We start from the raw sequence: 8,005 nt of genomic DNA on the forward strand, positions 1-8,005 counted from the left end.
GAGAGGAAGTCGTACGAGGCTAGGTTGAGAGTTCTCGGCCTTTTCTCGTTGGAACGGCGAAGGATGAGGGGTGACTTGATAGAGGTTTATAAGATGATCAGAGGAATAGGTAGAGTAGACAGTCAGAAACTTTTTCCCCGGGCACAACCGAGTGTTACAAGGGGACATAAATTTACGGTGAAGGGTGGAAGGTATAGGGGAGATGTCAGGGGTGGGTTCTTTACCCAGAGAGTGGTGGGGGCATGGAATGCGCTGCCTGTGGGAGTGGTAGAGTCAGAATCTTTGGTGACCTTTAAGCGGCAATTGGACAGGTACATGGATGGGTGCTTAAGCTAGGACAAATGTTCGGCACAACATCGTGGGCCGAAGGGCCTGTTCTGTGCTGTATTGTTCTATGTTCTATGTTTTGAGTACATCTCGATCCCTCAGTGCCACAGCATTCTGTAATATCTATCCAATGTTACCTATCAAATTAGATAACTTCTGTTTTCCACGTTCGGCACAACATCGTGGGCCGAAGGGCCTGTTCTGTGCTGTATTGTTCTATGTTCTATGTTTTGAGTACATCTCGATCCCTCAGTGCCACAGCATTCTGTAATATCTATCCAATGTTACCTATCAAATTAGATAACTTCATGTTTTCCACATTATATTCTATCTGTCAAATGTTTTCTCATTCACTTAGACTTGCTGCATATCTCTGCAGAATCCGTCAGCTCATTGCAGCTTGCTTTCTTACCTATGGTTGCACTGCCAAATAAGTGCCTAAAATATCCTTCATCCAAGACATTAACATGGATTCTAAATGGCAAGGCTCCAGCACTGGCCCCCGTAGAATCCCACTGGTTATGAAGAGGAATCACACTGGATTTGAAACTTTAACTTTGTTTCTCTCTCTATAGATGCTGCCAGACATGATGAATTTTTCCAGCAGTTTCTACTTATTTTTTCAGATTTCCAGCATTCTCAGTATTTTGCTTTTATCCCATTAGTTTCAGTTTCTCAAGTTGAAAATGATCAATTTATCCAGTACCTGTTTTCTGATAGCTCACTAATCAGTTTATCTATGCCAAAAATTACGGTGAGCAGAATGGTTACTACACAGAAAGAGGCCAGTTTATCAAACCTATAATCAGTTCTCTGTAGGAACAATTCAACAGCTACCACAGACATACACTTTCCCCACTGCCTTTTGATTGGTGTTGTCTTCAGGTGGGGGAAGAGTTCTTATCCAATTCCCTGTTGAAAGCTAACTTTGATCTGCCTCCACTAGACTCTCAGGCAAAGTATTTCACACCATAGTCATTCACTGTCTAAGAACAGTCCATCCTTCGTATTGTCAGTTTTTTTTTGCCAACTACTTCACATCTATGTCCTCTGGCTCCCAACTCTTCCACCAGTGGAAATATTTCTCCCAATATTCGGTCGAGTAGGAGTAAATTCAACACCAGGAAGACAAGTTAATGTCGATGACAAGGAAAGACATGAACACGCCTCACCAACAGGAACAGGTGTAACAACTTCAGAGAAAAGAAAAAGGTTTATCTAAGACTTATTTTGAATGTATTTGAAACTGCCAACTCTGAATTACTTCACAACAACTTTCATTTAAATAGTACCTTTACTGAACTGAATTGAGTTTATTGTCACGTGTACGGAGGCATGGTGAAAAGCTTTGTCTTGCCAGCGATACAAGCAGATCACATAGTTAAGTAGCATAGATAGTAAATAATAGGTAAACAACGGCAAAAAATAAAAGCACAGGTACAGGCGAATGTTAAGAGTTTGAGAGTCCATTCAGTATTCTAACAACAGTAGGGTAGAAACTGTTGCACAACCGGCTGGTGCGTGTTCAGGCTTCTGTACCTTCTCCCTGATGATTTGGAGATGCCGGTGTTGGACTGGGGTGTACAAAAGTTGAAAACCACACAACACCAGGTTATAATTCAACAGGTTTATTTGGAAGCACTAGCTTTCAGAGCACTTCTCCTTCATCAGGTGTTTGTGGAGAACCTGATGAAGGAGCAGTGCTCCGAAAGCTAGTGCTTCCAAATAAACCTGTTGGACTATAACCTGGTATTGTGTGATTTTTTACTTTGCTCTCCTTGATGCTACAGGTTGTAGAAAAACATTGCCAGGATAGGATGGATCTTTAAGAATGCTGTCGGCCTTTCCTTGACAGCAGGGCTGGTAGATGAATTTTATAGATGGGAGGTTGGCCTTCTGATTGTTCGGGCCGAGTTCACCACTTTCTGTGACCATCTCCGATCCTGAATGGCACAATTGCCAAACTAGGTAATGATACAATCCAGAATGCTCTCGATGGCACACCTCTAAAAGTTGGCAAAGGTATTTGCCATCATGCCAAACTTTCTCAGCTGCCTGAGGAAGAAGAGACATTGTTGGGCCTTTGTAACCAGTGCATCCACATGAAGAGTTCAAGAAAGCTTGTTGTGGATGACCACGCCCAAGAGCCTGACTGTTCCACCTCTGTGCTGTTAATGTGTAGGGGAGCATGAGTAACATCCTGCCAAAAGTCAATAATGAGTTCCTTGGTTTTGTTGGCATAGAGAGCTAGTTGTTCTCAGTGCACCACTTTTCCAGGACTTCCGCTTCCTGTCTATAGCCTATTTCATCGCCATCTGAGATTCAACTGACTATGGCGGTGTCATCAATGAACTTGTAAATGGAATTAGTCTGATATTTGGCAATGCAGTCATGGGTATACAGTGAGTACAGTAGGGGGCTGAGTACACATCCCTGGGGGGCTGCAGTGTTGAGTGTTAGTGATGATGAAATATTGTCTCCAATCTTCACTTTAACGTCCCCAATCTTTAATGTAGAAAAGCACTGATTTGATTTATTATTTTTGTCACATGTACCTAAGTACATTGAAAAGTTTTGTTTGCATACAGTACAGGCAGATTATAACAAAGATCACAGGCTGACTGAACATTACGAGGAATACAAAGTTATGACTGCAAAGGTGCTCAAAAAGCAAGGCCAACTTTAGATTTGAAATTTTAGAGGTTCATTCACAAGTCTGATAACAGCGGAGAAGAACTGTTCTCAAACCGGTTCACACATTTGTTAAGCTTTTATTCTTCTGCCCGACGGAAGAGGTTGGAAGAGATTATAACCAGGATTTTAGTGGGGCGGGGTCTTTAATGATGCTGGCTGCCTTTCCAAGGCATCGACAAGTGTAATGGAGTCAATAGGTGGAAGGTTGGCTCACGTGATGGACTGGGATGTGTTCACAACTCTCTGTAGTTTCTTATGGTCCTGGGCAGATCAGTTGCCGTACCAAGCCATGATGCACCCAGATAGAACTCTTTCTATGGTGCACCCTTAAAAGTTGGTGAGAGTCCTTATGGACATGCCGAATTTCGTTAGACTCTTGAGGAAGAAGGAGCACTGTTGTGCCTTCTTGACCATCATATTAACCTGGGTCGTCCAGAACAGATTGTTGGTGATTGTCACCCCTAAGAATTTGAGGCTCTTGACCATCTCCATCTCAGCTGTATTGATGTAGATAGGAGTGTGCCACCCTCCTTGCTTCCTGAAGTCATTGAGCAGCTCTTTGGTTTTGCTGACAATTAGGGAGAGTTAAATGAGACTGTAAATGGCAGAACCCTTTGGAATATTAACAGATGGATCTGGAGTCCAGGTTCACAGCTCCCGAAAAGTGGCAACACAGGTGGCCAAGGTGATTAAGAAGGCACATGGCATGCTTGCCTTCATCAGCCGGGGCATGGAGTGCAAGAGTTAGCAAACCACGTTGCAGCTTTATAAAACCCTTGTAAGGCCGTATTTGGAGTCTGTGTTCAGTTATGGTCGCCACACTACCAGAAGGAAGGTTTGGAGAGAGTGCAGGGAAGGTTCATCAGGACGCTACCAGGACTCAAGGACATTGGCTATGAGGAAAGGTTAAAAAAATTAGGAATGTTTTCACTGGAAAGATAGCGTGTGAGAGGAGACCTGATAGAGGTCTACAAAATTATGAGAGGCATAGATAGGATGGATAGTCAGAGGCTTTTTCCCAGGATTGAAGTTTCAATTACAAGAAGGCACAGTTTAAGGGAGTTTAAGGGAGATGTGCAAGGGACACAGAATGGTAAGAGCCTGGAACGTCTTGCCAAAAGTGGTGGTGGAAGCAGGCATATTGACAACATTTAACAGGCATCTGGATGGTTACATGAATAGGGAGGGAATAAAGGGATACGGACAGAATATTCATTTGGGCAATAAGGGCAAAATGTTCATTTTTCAGTTCAGTTAGAGCATGATGATCAGCTACAGGCTTGAAAGTCCCAAGTGCTTATCCTCTGCTATTCTTCTCTTTTGTTCTTTGTTCTGAGAGACTATTATATTTTTAACAAGTGACCAACCACTCCATCTTTTTCCTGTATTATGTTGCATCATTGTTTGATGTCCGGCCTGCAATATTGGTGCCAAAATTGCAGATGGATTTCGGACAAAATTTGGCCACACAGTCATGAGTATATAAGGAGTACAGTAGAGGGTTGAGAATTGTCGGGGAGGAAGTGTGTTGCTTATCTTCATTGACTGTTGTCTGAGAGTCAGGAAATTAAGGATCTACTTGCAGAGGACGGAGCAGAGACCTAGGTCTTGGAATGTGGAGATTAGTTTGGGATTATAGCGTTGCTAAGTGCTCCATAGAGGTACATTGCACGATACGTTAGGTGGATTGGTCATACACCTGGTTACAGTGGGGAGTTTAAAGGGGAGTCTCAAAGGAAGAAAGAGAAATGACAAATCAGAGAGGTTCAGCAAGGAAGAAGGGATACATAGACCAGAATCCCTCTACATAACAATAGGAAGCTAACTTAATTATCCGAGAAATAATTTTAAATTAAGAAGTTATTTCATTAGCAACTAATAACAATTCCAAAGGATACATGTGTACACACACACAATGGAAAGAGATTGAATCCTTTTAAAGTAATAGACTCTGCCTAAACTATTCCTTTGAATAACTGCTACTTTATATATACAGGCCCTTATAAGTAAGAAAACATCCCAAAGCCACAACATGGGAGCACAGTTGAATAAAATTTGAGATTGAGCGACATACAGCAATATTAGACCAAAGTGCACGTGGCATCTTCTGAAGGAGAAAGAGATAAAGAGGTTTAGGAAAGGAATTTTAAAGTTTGGGAGACTGTCAATAACGGACTGATCAGGGTTTGCACATGAGACCACAATTAGCGGACTGCAGAAGCTAGGAAAAGGTATATGTAAGTATGTATATGGAGAGCATGGGAGTATTTGAGAATAAGGATGACAATTTGCAATCAAGATAGAGCATAGAAGGTTGAGAGGGGACCTTATAGAAGCGTATAATGGTAGTTGTCTTTTCCCTCAGGTGGGGGATTTCAAGACTAGGGGACACATTTTTAGGGAGGGAGGAGATTTAAAAAAAGACATGAAGCGCAAATGTTTTACACAGATGGTTGTTCGTGCGTGAAATGAACTTCCTGAGGAAGTGATGGATGTGGGATACAATTACAAAGTTTAAAAGACACTTGGATAGGTACATGAATAAGAATGGTTTGGAGGGATGTGAGCCAGGAGCAGGCAGGTGGAACTAGTTTAGTTAGGGATTATGTTCGGCAGGGACTGGTTGGATCAAAGGGTCTGTTTCTGTGGTCTTTGACTCTATGTTGCTTAACAGGGGCCAACAAGTATGCGAGTTATGGGTGATTGGGATTTGGTGCAAGAGAACATGAGCAACAGAGCTTTCAATATGATCATACTAGCTACATATGACACTTGATAGCAGACCAGTGAGGAAAGCACTAGAATAGTCAAATCGAGAGGCACAGATTTGGTGGTGATAATTTCATGATGACCTGATGATTTCAGCAGCAGCTAAAGTAAGGTAGAATCAGGTATTAGAGATGTGAATAAGTCATCTTAACCATGGCAAAGATGTGTGGCCAGAATTTATCTAACAATCAGGGTTGTGAAGAAGTCTGGTTCAGACTCAGGCAGAGGCATGTATTTACTGACTAAGGAGCAGAGTTTGAGGTAGGGTCCGAAGACAATTACTTCAGAATTTCCAACAGTTAGTTGAAAGAAATAGCTGCTTATGCTGTTTCTGGGAAGGAAGCTGCCATCCTTACCTGGTTTGGCTTAAAGCTGAAAATGTGTTGCTGGAAAAGCGCAGCAGGTCAGGCAGCATCCAGGGAACAGGAGAATCGATGTTTCGGGCATAAGTCGTTTGGCTTAAACCTGACTCCAGACTCTCAGCAATGTGGCTGACATGCAACTACTTGCTGGGCAATTAGGGATGGCAATAAATGCTGGCATGGTCAGCAACATCTGCAGCCTGCAAACAAATTTTTTAAAAATTTAAAATCCAATATTGGATACTGCTAATGCAATCCGACAGTTTGGAGTAGTGGAGAGGGGTGCTGTGGTTAAGCTGGATGTCATCAGTACGCATGTGGAAACTGATGCTGTGTTCTTCAGTTACAACATGTTGAAAAAAGCAGGAGACAAAAATAGATCCTTAGAGAACACAACTGACAATGGTAGAAGAGCCTGAAGAAAGGCCAATGCAGATGATTGTTTAGCTGCAATTATGTTGAACAGAATGCTACCAACCAGTTGCAATCATTGGGATAATTCAGACAGAGACCATGACATCCTTTCAGAGAAAACTGTAAAAGAGATGATGGGAGTATAATGCAGCAAGTGTGGAATGGAGATTATTTCTCAATTTCTTTTTAAAAAAAGCAAATACAGGCTCCATGGGTTGAGTGGTTTCAAACTGAACTGTGATTCTATAGTACTTTAGGTCATATTGTACAACATAAAGTCTACACATAGTTAAAAACTGCTTGCATATTATACACGGCATCTGAAAATTGACTGATGAAACGTACATTTTTAAAAAGCACTCAAAAGATACTCATAACCACCAATTCCACACATTGAAGTGAGGTAAACTACACTGCAGTTTTCAGTGTGCAGTTGGCAAAGTCAATTTTAAGTAGCTGAATTGTTTGGGATGAACTGACCTTTGGGCACTTTTTTTTTTTAAAATGATCTCAATGCCATGTTCTATGTTAAAATCCATAGACATATTAAAATGAAACTCATAAGAGGAACTCTCACCTTGAACTCTAATATTGCAATCATTATCTTATCTGAGAGCAAGTTTCCAGGTCCAGCTATATCCTGTTCTCCAGGTTTACCTGGTTACAGTATTGTCTGAGAAATGCATCCACATTTTATATGTTATCATTCTATTAACCTTCTGGTCTTTGGCATTTCGTTTCGTAATTTTTTTAAAAATCCAGTTTTTGCCACTCAACAAAAAACAGTTTTGTTTTAAGTATTCTCATGTGCAAATTGACTGCTCTCAGCAATTAGGTTATGGAGATTTGAATGCAGATTTAAATAGTCTTGTTTTAAGAACTGAAATCACAGAGTTCCCTCAGCTCATCTGGCCTCATATTCAGGGGGGGTGGGGGGGAGGTGAAGTCAAGCTGGAGCACCCATGCCTGGTTGAATTCCTGGGATTCATGCTGGAGTGCCTATATGTGGAAGTCAGGCTTCCTGTCACCTTTCCTCGTTCCTCTTCCCTCAACAATCTAACATTCTCGCATACATTGTTTTGTTAGACAAGATACCATTAGGTACAATCAGCATTGACAAGTTCCTAACCTCACTTTGCAGGGAATCAACACCTTTAGGAGAAGTAAGTCGCTTCCATTAAGTGCAAGATCATGTAGCTAGCACTGCCACCTCACATTCTGTTGTCCTCTTTTGCTCAAAGCTTTAATATTGTCGGCACTATCACGTTAATTGAATTTTGCAGTTAGTTAAAGAAGCTTCAATTACAAATATAGTTGTACTTTGCTTATTGAGTTAAAGAACAGCAATGATCAAATGCTAACCCAAAAGACCCATGAGTTACCTGGTACTCTTTCATTTTCTTCTACAGGCCCATTGAAGGTCACTCTGTAAAAATTAG

The sequence above is a fragment of the Chiloscyllium plagiosum genome, chromosome 2, assembly GCF_004010195.1.
Source record: "Chiloscyllium plagiosum isolate BGI_BamShark_2017 chromosome 2, ASM401019v2, whole genome shotgun sequence".
Classification (NCBI taxonomy): Eukaryota; Metazoa; Chordata; class Chondrichthyes; order Orectolobiformes; family Hemiscylliidae; genus Chiloscyllium; species Chiloscyllium plagiosum.